The following is an 8,114-nucleotide window of genomic DNA, read 5'->3' as shown; positions in this document are numbered from 1 at the left end:
TAGCATAATCACACTTTTTTACGTGATGCTTTAATGCACAGTAAAATAGGCTACTGCACATTAAAGCACATGTGTAGATATGCCCAGTATAATTCACTTTTGCACACATTTACAGCATAAGGATAAAATGTAGCTCCTCCTGATCCAAAGCAGGAGCCAACCTTTTTGGAAGGCATGCCACAAATTAGCTCAGCCCGCTCCAATCCTCCACCCCTGCCCAATCTCTTGGTCTGCTTTCTTCCCATTGCCCTAATCTGCTGCTCTGCTTCCTGCTCTCTACTCATGCACGTAAAGGTATAATTGAATCTACAGGTTTCCCTCACTTTATGCGGGTTCCCTTGTTGTATATGTAAATTCGCTCTTATGCAATGAACCTTTTTATACCAAAAATTTGTTATATGCAAGGTAAATTCACTCTTATGCAATCAGTGTGGTGGAAGCCCACAGTCAGCTGCTTTGTGCACTGCATTGTGGAAGAGACATGCACCAAAATATAGTCTCCTGTGTGGATCTGTGCTCCTTGTTCATTGTCTGTGACACATGTTTCTGTAGTTGTCATCCCCATTATGATAGTGCCCTGTGCTTGTGTGTACTGTCTGCTGTTGGCGAGTACCATAATTGTGTTGTAAAAGTTGTAGAAATGGGTCTGGAGGTCAGGACAGTCGAGGTCTTGGAATGTATCCCTATTTGTTACATTGTAAAATGGGTTCTCTTTATGCAAATTTGAGTTATGCGCTGTTTTCCAGGAACGCATGTACAGCATAGAGTGAGGGAAACTTGTAACACACGATCCACACACTCATGCCTCCTGCCTTGCCACACATGCATGTCAGGAGGCACAGCTGTGGGATTGCACATTAGATCCAACTGTGCCTTGTCACTGGTGTAGGGAGAACCTGATCCTGGGCTCCCCCTGCATTAGCAAGGAACAGGCTCCCATGGCAGGGAGCCCTCTTTGCTGAGGGAGCTCCCAGCCATGGGGGCTTTGCTCAGCCAGAACAGAGTCCCGCACCTCAGTCCTGGCTGCATGTGTGGTGCAGCTGGGATGGAGAGTCCCATCTGGTGTGCGAATCCAGACACAGGCTTGGTCCTCGCTTGGCTCAGACACAGGTTCAACCTAACCAGGACCAAGAGTCCCATCCGGTGTGGGACACTCAGTCCTGGGTGTGTGTGTGGGCACAGGTGTTTCATGTACCCCTGAGCCTTGGGTATCATGGCTTCCACAACCCCCCATGCCCTGGGATTTCACCCTGGCCATGTTGCACCCCAGCGGTTGGAAGCTCTGACAGCTGACAGGGCTCCCAGCCACAAGGGAGACACAATTACACATTCACTTTAAAGCTTGATAGTAACCAGCTATCAAATTAGTACATCTTTTTGAGGTCTATCTTTATAGATGGTTGGAGCTTTTTATTGTGTAATAAGTATTTTGCATGTGTAGCTGATATTAAGGTAATTGTGCAATTAACTAGTTAATTGTGAGATACCTGTAATGTGAAGATGGATAATTTCATCCATGGATAATCTGTGGATAATTTCTTCATAGTTTCATAGTTGGTAGGGTTGGACGGGACCTGAGCAGATCATCAAGTCCGACCCCCTGCCATGGCAAGAAAGAGTACTGGGGTCAAATAACCCCAGCAAGGTGTTCATCTAGCCTCCTCTTAAAGACCCCCAGGGTAGGAGCCAGCACCAGTTCTTTTGGAAGTTGGTTCCAGATCCTAGCCACCCTGACAGTGAAGTAGCGCCTCCTGATTTCTAGGCTGAATCTACCCTCTGCCAGCTTGTGACCGTTATTTCTTGGTACTCCTGGGAGTGCTCGGGGGAACAGGGACTCCTCCAGTGTCTGCTGGTCCTCCCTGACTAGTTTATAAACAGCCACTAGATCCCCCCTCAGCCTTTTCTTGTGGAGGCTGAACAGGTTCAGGTCCCATAGCCTCTCCTCATAGGGCCTGCTCTGCTGACCCCTGATCATGCAAGCAGCCCTCCTCTGGACCCTCTCCATGTTGTCCACATCCCTCCTGAAGTACGGCACCCAGAACTGGACGCAGTACTCCAACTGTGGCCTGACCACAATCGTTCTACAATTTCAAGTTCAAGGCATTTTTTTAGTTTTGCTGTTTTCAAAACAACTATTCTGAGGTTAATGTATTTAACTATAGGCTTTTGTATATATCTGGTCTGGACATCAGATCAGCATCCATTCAGCCTTTCACATAGGGACTATCCCATTTGTCCAATGTAAACAGCACAGAGGCACTGTGAGCAAGTGCCGGCATACACAACATTGGTAGAGAAGCAAATGAATGAACCTCAGATGTTATAATCCATGTCATGGATTATTTGATCCAGTGATGTTGTGGTATGTGTTGTTTTGGGGGACACAAATGGATCTGAGTCCATTGCAAGGCCAGATACTATGAAGGCAAAGCCGGAAAATGCGATGGAAACAGAACTGTGTCATCATTGGAGATAATGTTCTTTACAGCTTGTAATCCATCCTCATGGGTGATGCTGATGTACAGAGATGTGACATCCATGATAGCTAACATGGGGGTGGCTGGAAGCTCACCAATGGAGCCTTGTTTCTTTAGGAAATTTATTGTGACTTTCAAATAGCTGGAAGTTCTAGTAGCACATGAGAATAGAGTCAACATAGCCAGAAACTCCCACCATGATGGTGCCTATGCCATAGATCAGAGGTGAGAAAAATAGCAGATCTGGCAGGAGGCCAGACTCCATTTCCCAGCAGCCCCTGCACATATCTCAAGTTTGGGGATCTTGGGAATAAGTAAAAGTTGTCTGGCTTGCGTTCCCAGAAGGTAAAAGCATTAATCCTCTCCTGTATTTCAGGAGATAGTGTCTCTAAGAGGTTGAGTAGTTTCCTCTGGTATTGTGCCATGGGGCACACAGCTCAATATAAAACTCAGTATTGGAAAGCTGTTTCTTGGCCTCCTGTACATCTGCTGTTTTGTCCATGACAACAATGGCACCCTCCTTAATCAGCCTGTTGTAGAATAATATCAGGGCCATTTTTAAAGTGAAGTATGGCTCTCTGATCCACAGGTCTGAGGTTCTAATGGGGGACGGATTGGCAATATCAAAGTGGGTACACAAAGGTAGAAAGAGTTTTTGAGTGAACTTTAGTAATAACATATATCACAGTCTTAGACAGAAGAGCTCAAACTCGAATATGGAAGAGAATTAGAATTTCTTAAGGAGCAAAAAGTGTCCAAAACTTGCATTACAAGAAAGAGGAGTACATTGCTAGAAAAAGTATCCAGAGCAAATTGAATGAATGACCATTTTATAAAGGAGTAAGCAGAAAGCTAAAAGGAATGGAAAAGGGAATAAAAGGCATCTACATTGTTGCAAGGCTAAAATGGGAATTGACAGAAGTCAAGCTGCATTAGACCTTGCATAGGAAATAAAAAAACAAATACAACAAAACAAAAACAGCTAAAGATTCTTCTGCCACCTGGATTAAAAGGCAACAAAGAAAAAAATGTGTCCACTCCGTGATGAAGCTGGAACAAAGATCAGGTATTTAGGTATGACCCACAAACTAAATCCTTCCTCATTTTTCTGGAAATTGCCATTTCTTTCCAGGGTCTTAGATGGAGGCTTCCTGATGGCCCCAACATGAGTGCATTGAGATCCACGTTTTTCTGTTGTCTCCACTGTGGTCGCTTCTACTTCTAGATCCTTATTCCTATGGGGCATTCTGTCTTTGCCCCCATGGTCCTTACTGAAGCCTTAACCCAGAGCCAGAAGCCCTCCAGGGCCAACCCATACCCTTTGTTACCAAATTTTAATAGGGATGGATGGGTGAAAACTTCAAATGGACCCTTGGGTCATTCCAGCCACTGTGAGAAGTGTATTGATTAATTGACAAAGCAAGATAAGTAGCCAAGGATAAGCTCAAACTTACAGGATGTGTCTTGGCTGCTGTAAAGCAAACCTGGCCAGACTCACTATCTCCACAGCAACAGGTTCCTCCAGATGGTCCAGCAGGTGTTATGTAGAAGTTCCCAAGTTCCCATCCAGCCTATACCCACTATTTATACATGGCTGGTAAACAATCTTAATATTCTAATAAATGATCCCAGCAGCTCCAACTGGGCTTACTTCTAACCCTAACCTATTAAGCTGTCCCAGGCCCTGCCCTATCCCTGGCCTACTAGAGCTCTTCTGGGCCCAGGCCTAAGCCCTAAGAGCCTTTCTGGGGCAAGAGGAACCCTAGGGCTGTGCGCCCTTCTGAGCTGAATTCCAACCCCTAGGTGTCACTTCACTCCACCACCCAGGGAGCTACAACAAAAATACCAGAAAGATAATTTTGCCAAACTTTTCTGATGTTGCAAATGCACAGACATGTTTCAGCAATGTTCAGTCTAAAGACAAAAGGCACTCTTCTTGCAGAGAGAAGCGGTCCATCCCATCCATACTCACAGAGAACAACAGTAACCAGAAAGCCCCAGAAACGCATTCCACACCAGAAATCTTTAAAAGTCTATCACACAGGACAGCCTTGGGCAAATCTACAAACTAATTACCTGCTCCCCAAAATGTAAATGGCACATTCAACTAGGGAAAGTTTCCAAGACCAGCAAGATTTGCAGTTTTAAGGACTGACTAACCAATAGTGAGGTTATACATGTAATCAAGCCTGGGACAGCAGCAGACTGGCAGGCACAATGGAGAGGACTAGCAGTTTCAAAAAGTCACACACAGAACTGGCAGATTATCTGAGATTCAATAAGAAACCCCTTTAAGAATGGGTAGCGATGTAGGAGAGATCTAGAAAGTAGCAGGTAGCAAATAGTAGTGTGTCCTAGATTCAGCAAGGAAATACTTTCCACCCTGATAGAAATGTGGGGTCCAGATAGCATCCCCTTGTCATGTGACCTGAAATCATATGTTTTGTGCAGCACCACTATTCATCAGCATCCTCTCACCATCATAATGACAACACATATAGAAGGGTCATGTCCTCCTCAGGTGGATTCCATACCTTGAGGTTAACAAAAAAACATCTAAATTGCTTGGAGGTTGCAAGAGAGAGACACAGATACTATTCCCAGAGCCTCAGGTTGTATATACTTACTCTCTTAGGGGCCTGGACCAAATGTAAAGAAACTCCTGAGTGCCTCCTGGTGGGGAGTTAATAACTTGAAATTGGACAAATTTAACAAAGGTGCTTGTTCATGTATTTGCATATCAGGGTTGACATACCTGCAGTGGTTGCCTTTCCTCCTGCCACTGCTGAGGTCCCAAGGTCACAAAATGGAAATCAGTGAGTAGCCAGACTGAGGCAGAGGAGAAAGAAGAGCAAGAAGGCAAAGCTGGCTGCCTCAACAAACAGAAGAAGAGTGGTGTGTCTGGATGGAGTATCATCAACATTGCTGTGCTGACTTGGTTAGGAAGAAAATATGCCAAGGCCAGTGTCGCAGGGCACCTTGGTGCCCTGCTCCTAGAGAGTGGAAACTGAAAGGGAGAGAGCCCTGGCAGGACATAACGAGCACAGCTGCAGGTTGCCAGGGCAACTGGAGGCAGCGAATGACCCACACCTGACAGCAGTTAGCTGGCTGTAAGGGGCAAGGCCTGGCCCTTATAAAGCCCAGAGCTGAGGCCAGGCTAGCAGTTCCCTGCTGGCAGCCAGACGAAGAAGAGCTCCTGGGGCTGAGATATGAGAACTGCTCGAGCAGAGTAAAGGATGGCGGCTCTGGGAGATTGGAGCAATGCTGTTATAGCCAGGTGGCCTTAAGTTAAGTTGTAGCCAGGAGGCTTGTGGTGGTGTTGTTGTTGTTGTTTATTACACCGGTGGCTAGGGTGAGGCTATAAGGGGTTGGAGGAGGCCTCGTAGGGACCCACAGGGGTGTGGGACCCTAGCACCAGTGAGGGCGCAGTATCCCCAGGGGCGTGGGGACCCCGGTGCCCAGCGTGGGCGCAGCGAGCCCCAGAGAGGGGGCAGTATTACTAGGAAGCCCAGTGTGGGCACAGCAAGCTCCAGAGAAAGGGAACTACTGAGCAGCCCAGTGCAGGCGCGGTGAGCCTCTGAAGAAGGGCTTAGCACTGCCGTAAACCCCGGAGAAGGGTGGTGTACTGCGGTGAACCCTGGGAGAAGGGGGTAGCAGCGCGGTGGGCCCGAGAGTCAGAGGGCGTAGATGAGAAGGCCCCAGGAAAGGGGGTGACATTACAGGGAGCCCAAGAGGGGGGCAGCATGACAGGAGGCCCCAGAGAGGGGCGACATCGCAGAGAAGGCCCTGAGGGGGCTCGGAGAGCCCAGGAGGGGGCAGCATAACAGAGAAGGCCCGGGAGACGGGCATGAATATAGGCAGAGAGACACCAATGTCTATCCCATCTGCAAGGCTTAGGGCGTGGTATCAGGGGTGGTTGGAGCCACGCATAGCCCATAAGGCTAGGGTGCCTGGGAAGCACCCATCATACAGGGAAAATACGGGGACAGAGGTCCCAGCTAACCGTGCCCAAGGAGACGTGAGGCAGCCTCCCAACTTAACCTAACATCAAAGACGTGGCGAGCGAGAATAGAGGGTGCCCTTGGGCCGACTTGGCACGGAGGAAGGGGCCTCAAGGAGTTCACGGCCCTCCTGCAGGACCCCGCTGTGACAGCCAGGAATACAGTGATCTTTCAAGCATGCCAGAATGCCAAGGCCACCAAGGAGGCTGTGGGCCCGGTGAAGTACTGGGATGGTTATAAAGAACATCAGTATGGAACAGGAAATAATAGTCTTGTATACCCATCCTCAACCAGCTGTTTTGCCTTCCGCATCATGGCCTACCCACCAGAGGCCTAGTGTTACCCACTCCAGTCCCAAATAGCCCCCCAAAGGATATTTCTTCATGCCCTGGCTGTTGCTCCCACCCTTTTCCCCCTTCTTATGTCTATAAATTCCTGTCTAGGCTCTTCCACTGCATACCCAAACTCTCTTTCCAGAAACAGAATCTTACCCCTTTCCCCACATGGCCTCTCTGCCAGCTATGCTACCACTCCAGCCTTTTTAGCTGTAAAAACCTATATCCTGCTTTTCCTGTATAAGAGGGAGCTTCCAGGAGGATTCAGGGATGTGGGGGCAGGAATATTTCCCCTCTGTCTTGTATTACTTATATACAGGAAAACCATTATGGTGTGGGACTGTGAACTCTTCAATTCCCACTGATCAATGCCCAAAGACACTGGCAAGGCTAGGCACCATTTTTTTTCCCTTAAAGACAAACAGATTGTCAATGACCTAATTTGATCATCTAGTCCAACCCCCTGCTCAAGGCAGGATCACCCCTAACTAAACCATCCCTACCTATATTGTCCCAGTCACTGGCATCAATTAAGCTATTCCTGTTTTAGTAATGTAAGCGTGATGTCATAGCTAGAATGGCCCATAAATTAGAGATCAGACTTGAGGAGGAATGTCTTGTATTTGAGAACTTGTCTAACTCTATTCCAACTAAATAGTTGATGTAATGAAAGATATCACCTTAAAAAATCCTTGTGTCTCACATCCTGGTTTAGTATAACATGAGAAAGTAGAGAATCAGGCTGACTTTTAAATCCAAAGTTTACTCCTTTAATCTAAACCCTGCCCAAGTTCACACCACTCCTGATGTGAGTATTATTGATTCTAGTAGTGAAACACAGAATGAGTTTGGAGTAAGATTGTGCTGTTTCACATATGTAAAAGAAAAATATGTCTTCTTTTAACCAGTCAGTAAAGATGCTCTTTTTTCTGTTATGGTGCAATAAAAAATACCTAACGAGTAGAATTTACATGCTGCTAAAGGGCAACATTTGATTTCTTTTTACACAAAAATATTCATCCAGTTACAGTATATCCTAGAAAGAAAATGAAGAAAATACAAATGTACTTGTATCCAGCAGATGGCAGACTGCTCTTGGGAACAAGCAGTATACATCATAGTGATCATAGCTGTATTTGTTTGGTTGGGCATGTTAAGGCAGCTTGGTTAGGTGCTGCTAAAGCAGCAAGACTTGAAGATGAATGCACTGCATTTGAAAGCTTGTCTAAACATCTAATCTCAACCATGCAGTTGGTCCAATAAAAGATATCACCCACAAAAAGCCTTTCCTGTAACAAAAT

The sequence above is a fragment of the Alligator sinensis genome, unplaced genomic scaffold, assembly GCF_000455745.1.
Source record: "Alligator sinensis unplaced genomic scaffold, ASM45574v1 scaffold389_1, whole genome shotgun sequence".
Taxonomy (NCBI): domain Eukaryota; kingdom Metazoa; phylum Chordata; order Crocodylia; family Alligatoridae; genus Alligator; species Alligator sinensis.
This window is presented reverse-complemented; position numbering follows the sequence as displayed.